Here is an 8,033-nt window from a genome sequence, read left to right on the forward strand (position 1 = left end):
GTTTTGAGAAGGGTTTTATTTATTTAATATTCAGTGACATTAAATGTGCAAGGACAAGGGATGAGGCAGTCTGCAGACAAGACACTTGACTGGATGAGTACATTTAGAATGGAATAGGGCTGGAAAGTCTCAATAAGATCTTTATGCAGAAATCTGGATGGCTTCTCTTCTTTTGTCTTTTCTCTCTCTCCATCTCAGTCCTTCTTAGTCATTCTCATCCTTCCTAATCTACTTATGGTATGAAGTCTTCATCTCAGTTTTGCGTCTGCTGAATGCTCACATCTGCATCAAGATCACCTATTTCTGTCCCTGAGTTTCCATAAGAAGTATTTCCTCCCAGTCCTCCTTTTCCAATCCCTCCTACCTACTCCTTTGAATTTATCATTGGATTGAATTCAGATACCAAAGAACTAAAAAGAACTAAAAAAAGAAAGTAATTTAGTCATAGGTACTCTGATATATCTTGGATTTTATCTTGGATTGTATGGGTGAGATCCATACGTGTGTAGCTGTGCAGGGGAGCAGAGCATGAGAGAAGATTTGTTTAAGACAGTGTGATGAGCACTGACAGTGGCTTGGGTCTGAAAAACAGTCTGAATTAAAAATAATATTTCTGTACCCAAGGTAATGACTTCCTATTTCAGGCTCATTTAGCAGCAACCTGGAGACTCTGTTCTGTTGTGCAGTCACCCATAGATGCCTACAAGTGAAGCACAAAATACAGCATAGGTAGAACTTTCTCTCACAAGATGACAAAAATGTTTTGAAGCCTCTATGCATTCATCCCCTCAGAATATCCCTTACCTCATCAGGGCTATGACAGATTATTTCCTCCAGAGCTTTTGCAGCTGCAGATACAGACAGTGGGCACTATCTGTCGTCATGTAGTTACTCTGGAATTTCTGTTGTATGTAGAAAAGAGACATGGTTTTTCCACAATGCTCTACCTTTCTGATACAGAGTCATTGTCTTTCCTAGAGTCTGAAAAGTGGGAAATTAATTCAAAGCTTATTTAGCCCTACATAACCCAAAGTATAAACTATTTGCTATTTTTCTGTAGCAGCAACTTATATCTTCTATCTTGTCTTTGCAAATCCTGAGAAAGCAGACATAGTGGGACTTGGAAGAGTTCTCAGCAGAACAGGGAGGCAGGGGTGTCTTTGGACAGAAAATGACTGCTGAAGTACCCTTCATAGGTAGAAAAGCCTGCAGTACTTTCAACAAAATCATTCACATTTATGGTATAAATCAAGCATTCTCTGTGACACTTCCCAATATCACATCCTACAGACATCAACGATCTCTGTTGTGTACACCATCTGACAAGGTCTTAATCCCATTGCCTTAAAGGCCTTTTTGGACACCTGTTGCTCTCTGCAGTTAAGCATGAGCTTCGTTGGCTCTTAGAGACATTCAGTAGGATGCACTGTATGGACAGGCTCCTTGGAAAAAGGTACGTGGGCATATCACACTTGGAAGCATCTTGCTAAGCACTGAATTCCTTTTTATATGCTCTGTGAGAAAGGGCATTGTGAGATATTGCATTAAGTGATGTTTTACAAGTAAAATATAAAGGATAACTGGTTGGTGAATTCTTTCTGACATTAGCAATGCTCACTGGATTTTGGGATAAGCAAAAAAAAAAAAAAAAAAACCCACAAAAAACCCAAACCAACAAACCAAAAAACCCCAAACAAACAAACAAACAAACCAAAAAAAACACACAACCAAACTCATTTGCCTGACACCATTAATTGCCAAAATCTAGGCAAGATACGCTACACTCCCTGGAAAGCCAGTGTTGAGTAACTGTCATTTCTAGAACATAATCCATTTCATTCTAAAGTAGACATTGTCTGCTACAATTAAGATAAATTGCGTCCTAACATTCTAAAAGCTAATGCTATCTTTGACTTGGCTTTGTTTACAAGGAAGAAACTTCAGAAGAGCTACTTGGAAAAATAACCTTGGAAGCAGTAATCACAAATTTTAATTAAATAGTCTTAATTAAGGCACTTGTTTCAAGATGGATGACTTTGAGCTGTTTACTAAAATCAGTGTAAATGAAAAATAAAGGACAAGAACACAGTGAACATTTGAAATTTCCTTTAAGGTGCTGCGGAACATCTTAAATTACAAGCGAAAACATTGCATAAAAGGACTTCAAACTGTCTATAAAATATTCCAGGAGTAATACATTTAATGAATGGGGAAAAAAAATTAGAATAAAATGAAAGAGGTGTCAAAACTCAACCTAATTCAGTTCTTATAAAACCAATCTAAACAAATGGAAAGAGATTATTCACTAAAAAGTGCAAAAGAGAACAAAGGAAGTAGAAGCAGATACTAAGAAGCAAAAATTATTTATTCATTTAGTCATTATTTAAAATAGTGTAGGTATGATCTATGAAACAGGTGACTGATGCATAACCATTTTCAATTTGGCCAATAATATTGGTGATGGAGAAAAAGACAAGAAAGCTACAGACAGTGAAAAATAGTAACCTAAACTAAGGGAATATGAAACTTTATAATGAAAGAATAAAAAAAAAAAAAAAATTGTGGAAGGGCAGTCATGACCGAAGCTGTATGTGCCCATTTTTCTGCTGCTTAGAAAAAAAATACAGAAATAAAAGCAAAAAGAAAGAATTGCAAACTGCAGCTGACAAAAGACATTTTGGCCTTAAAGCAGTCTGAATAAATCAATATTTGTCTGGATAAAAGTAACTTTAGAAGAAAAAAATAATTACTTAATTTAGTAAGTCTAAGTGTTTTTATAATTTTAGTATAGAGAATAAACTTTACCTGAAAGTATGATCATCTATATCCATCTGACTACAAACAGGAAAACAGCAATAGTACAGGAACATATCTGTGACAGTCCCAACTGTAGTCACATGTCGCAGTGTCCGGTTTGCGCTGACCAGCGCGGCCACAGGCTAGCTCAGCGCATTTCCCACTGCGGCAACGTGGAATGGTCGGGGTGGCAGGCAGGGCGAGCCACCTCCTCCCTGTGGGAACTTGGATCCCACCTCCAGCGACGGGCACGTAGATGGTGCAAACAACCGTGGCAGCTGAATGAAAGGCAGACTCCTCTGAGCAGGGTATAACACGGGTTTATTGAAACAGAGGAGGCACGGAGCTCCACACTCTGCAACCTGCTGCCCGGAAGAGGCACCAAGAGCAGGTGTGCAAGAGTTTTTAAGGGATGGAAACAGGGGTGGCAACAACCGGTCAGCCAATCACAGAAATTGAGGGTGTAACCGGGGGGTGTGAACCATAGAACAGGGAACCAACCACAAAACGATGGGAGGGGATTTCCCGGGCCCCAGCCTATCACTCAACGCCCTCCCTGGAGCTTTCCAGAAGCCAGGGAAGGGTTCTAGAGTGATAGACAGGGCGCCCAAGGGGAGAGAGATGGGATTGACAACCAGGATCAAAGGGGAAGGGATGATTGACATATAACGAACAGGGGCCACTTAACAGTAAACAAGTCAAAACCATTACAGAAGCAGGGGGGTACAGGGAACAAACCATTACATAAAGTTTATATAATTTTACAATAAAACGAATAAAGCAAATCACACACCACCACAGTCACACAAAATCTGTGTGCCAGATTTTGGCTATGTGCCCTGACTGAATACCCACTCTCGTGTTTCAGCTCCTCTTCTTTCTCCTTCCTTCTGCCTCCTCTTTATCTTTCTGTCCTGCTTCCAGACAGAGGAATTTTGGCAGTAGCCAGGGGTGGGCATGGCTGGGACATGGAGGCTATTTTCTAGGACATGACATGATTTTCCAGGAAAGGGGGAAATGGCGTTTCCAGGTTGGGGTAACATGGCCAGGAAGTGGTAGGGTATTGTTGGGCTCCACATGGTATAGCAGTGACTCACTTCCCTCTCTTGTGTGCTTTTGCTGCTGTTGATGATTATTATCTTATCTTATTGCTGAACCCAGTTAGTTGTTCTGATCTCAGCCTGTGATCTGCACCTCTTTTGCCTCCACTTCTCTCCAGGAGTGAGAGGAGGAAGTGGGGGTGAGTGAGTGGTGCATGACTTCAGCTGGAGCATTTAACTGGAAAATACCATTCCAAAACCAGGACACCTTCCCATCCTCTCTTTCTGGACAGCAACATCAACAGTAACTGTATTCTAAATAGAACTTCTTCTTCTGTATTTTTGGTCTGATGATACCTCCACCAAATAAAACCAATCAAACAAAAATAAAATTTGAGTCAATTTATTTACGAAGAGTTGTACATCTGACTTACACACTGCAGTAAGGTGTTCGGGAATCAGCGTGGCATCTGAGCTCTCCAACCAACCACTATCTCCCATGAAACTTCTCTTCAACCATTTATACTTAGACATCTGTATTTAACAAAGTATTAAGCAGAAGCTTAAGGCTCATTAACATCAGTGGCTAAGTTGATACAGGTGTGTTTTAGTGTTACTTTGAATGAAGATGCTGCTCTCAGCTATATTATTAAAACAAAATCCTGCAGATCTCCTGGTACAAAGTGCTGATTACCCTCAGTTTGATCTTTTCTGAAGAAATTGAGGTGACTATGTGTAAGGAATTATTGTCTGGGGCTTTCCTACTCCCATGAAAGTCAGTAATTAAACAATCCACTTGGCTTTACAAACATTTTTTGACATATTAACACTAAATCTGTAATCACCATGCTTTGTATCTAGTTAATAATCCATATTTTTATCCTATTAACATAGTACTGTCTGGCTTTTCTCCTTTTTGGGAGGGATTTCTTATGGCTGCAAAAGGTGGACAGACTGAGGCCTATATCCCCAAAGCTGTTCAAAGTAACTATTATTTCTCTGTCACTCACATCTAAAGGTATTAAGAAACTCATGGATGCAAATTAGCCACAAAATATGTACTTGAGAGGTTTTTATTTTAATGCACTATTAAGTAGTTAAATGGAGTTATTTAGACAGTTGAAATCTGCCAGTTACTTTAAGCATTCTTGTAAGGGAGTAAGAAATTCCTTTTAGGAGTCAGGGCATTATTGTCACCCAGCTATAATTAGGGATCAAAACAGTGCCAAAAAGACAAGAAATAAGAGTTTTGTGCTCAGAAAGGGATAGCCTTTACAATGTACTGGAAAATGCCTCGAGGTTGTTTTAAACAAAGCTCTCAAGGAATGCTCTGGCAAATGACCTGACAGCAGTCATGATTTATTTGTATTTTCTTAGATGTTTCTCTTGAGTCAAAAGAACAGATTATAACCTAGTTTATCTGTGACATGAGATCATTAACTTCAGGAAGTAAGAAATGATACCTCTCCTGGGCAGAGTTTTTTTAAAATGCTGTTTCTAATAATTTACTGGCCTTAGAATGTTCCCTGCTTTGCCGTATTTACAACACGAATTATATTAAAGCCTCTCGCGCACATCATTTTGGGCTCAGATAAATGGATAATACATACTGTATATAATACATACTGTATGTGTTATGGCATTTCCAAACATGGATCATTATAAAAGTGCATTTTAACATGCAATATTTCTAGAAAAGTAATATCTAATTAATGTTTTATATTTTCACTTTACAGAGATTTTTGATGTTTGGGAACACAGATGGTGGAATCAATAAAACAACAATGTCTGAATAGGATCTATCATGAATTATTCTTTCACCCATAGATAGACTACTGCCATGGAGGCAGAGCTGAACAGAAAAACTAAAGGAGTTAGTTTCCCTTTTATTACCAAGGTATTGTCTTGAATATCACATTCTTTTAAAGTGTAAATTAGCCAGATATTCAAAATAGGGGTTTTTTATTATTCTGGGGAGGTATTGGCTTTGTTAAATTTTGAAAGAAAAGCCCAAGTCTGGATCTACTGAGATGCCATTAGTCTGATAAACATTGATATGTCACTGATTAAAGGGAGCATGAAAGGCATCGTTGCAGAAAGAGTGGTCTTGGTGGCAATCAGCACTTCATGAATGAGTTCTGTGCTCTGTAGATATTAGTATCAGTGCAGTGCAATAAAAGTTGTCCTGTTAAGCCAGTGGGGCATCACTCTTAACTCTGGGAATCTGAAAGCTTACTTGAAAAATAGATCTCTGGATTACACATGCAGTCAATGTCAAACGAGAGCAGAACACCTACAGAAGAGAGAGAATAACTTTAGACAAATATTTCAAAATAGGGTGTATCTTGCTTTATCCACTGACAATAAAACAGAAGTGTAGGGATGAAATTCACCTTTTTTATCTTTAGCTACGAAAAAGTTAGCATTCTAAGCTTTATTTTTCTCTATTGATTCTAAAGATATCTAGGCTGTCTTTGATTGAAGCATCTGCACAGCAGACACGTGAGTTTACGTGAGATGGAATTCCCCCCTAATGACTCCGTATCAGGAAGTCTCTTTCACTTATAACACTCCATGCAGTGTTCCTTCTTTCCTGGCTCTGATAAATTTCACAGATTTGAAGAAATATGCTGATTTTATCCCTTCACACTACCTAAAACACAATTAGGCCAACAAGAGATTCTCAAGCAAGGATGTAGTCTACCCATAGAAGTATGTGACTTAAGACCTCCTTTTAGGCATGCAATGAAATACACACACCTCACTTTATTATTTTCAGTGGTTGAAGAGAGAGAGAGGATCTTTCTTTAGAGGCAGAGCCTTATTTCTTTTTATTAACTGTAAAGATATATTAGGTGTTAATTTAAGGGTAGGTCACTAGAGAAGGGCTCCATCTTGTCTATCTGTTAAAAAGTTAGTTAGTTAGTTAGTTAGTTAGTTAGTTAGTTAGTTAGTTAGTTAGTTACTCTAGGATATAGTTTTTGGTTTTCTCTCATTTTAGTTGGTGGAGACAAGCATCTAGAGGATGATTTATCTTGAACTATTTCATCTTTTCAAATCCTAATTTAGATATAACAATTTCATATGCAAGAGAATAGAATAGAATAGAATAGAATAGAATAGAATAGAATAGAATAGAATGACTATTTCAATTTCAGTTGGAAGGGAGGTGAAGCACTCATCCAGTCCAAAGGCATGACCAATTCTAGGCCAACCAGAAGTTGAAGCCTGTTGTTAAAGGCATTGTCCAAACATCTCTCAAGCACCAATAGGCTTGAACTGCATTATTCTCGTAAGTAATTGCACAGAAACTGAGACAGATTTCCAAAACTACAGTCTTGTGAGAATGAGAATGGTAGTGACTTATAAACCAATCAATTTTTTTTCAGGAAGTTCCTTAGATTTTTTTGCCCATAGAGGTAAAATATGGAAGCTATTTACCAAATTTACATCTATGGAAAATAACTGACAAACTTTTCACACATTCAGTTTACTAAAAACAAACAAACAAACAAAAAAAAAAACCCTAGACAATGTTTTCATATGGGGGAAAAAAATCTATTGTTACAATAAAAAATTTCCAAGGGAAACTAGAGGCACTCAGTATGACTCACCTGGACCAACTGGACTCCTGGGAGTCTACAAATACAAGCATGAGCAATAATAGCCTCCACACCTGTAAGAGAGTTCACTCAGTGAATTGCACTGAGGGATGGACACTCAGATAAATAACAACTTCCTCTGGACAATGTAACCCTGGCCTGAGCCTTTAGTGCCTTAATGTTTGTAGAGCCCTACAAGAAACTGTAGTAGGAAGGTCCTGAGCTATGCAGGGTTCTAGCCAGGAATAGGGAGTTCTGCATACACTTCTGAGGAACTGGAAAGGAAGTCACTTCATCCTGACACCTGATCAGTAACCTACAATTTTCCTGGGATTCTCCAAAGGTATCTGTACCTGTGCATATTAAAGCATGCGAGAGATGAACTGAGAGCTGAGGTGAAGCCTTCATTTCCCATGGCAATACTTGTTTAATTCTCTTGAACTCAGTGCTCTGTGTGCAGACCTAGCCTTTTTCTGCTCATCTTGTTAGTGGGTTTAAAAAAAATAAGAGTCTGTCTTGTCATTTGTTTTCTTGTTTCCATTCATTTTAAAGGCCCTCTGCGACCTTCTTATGTTTCCTTTACTTATCAGGAAAG

The 8,033-nt window shown here is 38.3% G+C and overlaps 1 long non-coding RNA gene across 1 annotated transcript; it reads right to left on the reverse strand.

Moving 5' to 3' along the window:
• Nucleotides 1-459: 459 nt before the first annotated feature.
• LOC120751194 (uncharacterized) lies at nt 460-3,144 on the reverse strand. Its single transcript, XR_005700303.2, has 3 exons — nt 2,806-3,144; nt 805-902; nt 460-700 (listed from the first exon to the last, which is right to left on the reverse strand). It is a non-coding gene; the product is annotated as an uncharacterized LOC120751194 (long non-coding RNA).
• Between the last annotated feature and the right edge of the window lie 4,889 nt (nt 3,145-8,033).

Source organism: Hirundo rustica, chromosome 3 (genome assembly GCF_015227805.2).
Source record: "Hirundo rustica isolate bHirRus1 chromosome 3, bHirRus1.pri.v3, whole genome shotgun sequence".
In the NCBI taxonomy this organism is placed as follows: domain Eukaryota; kingdom Metazoa; phylum Chordata; class Aves; order Passeriformes; family Hirundinidae; genus Hirundo; species Hirundo rustica.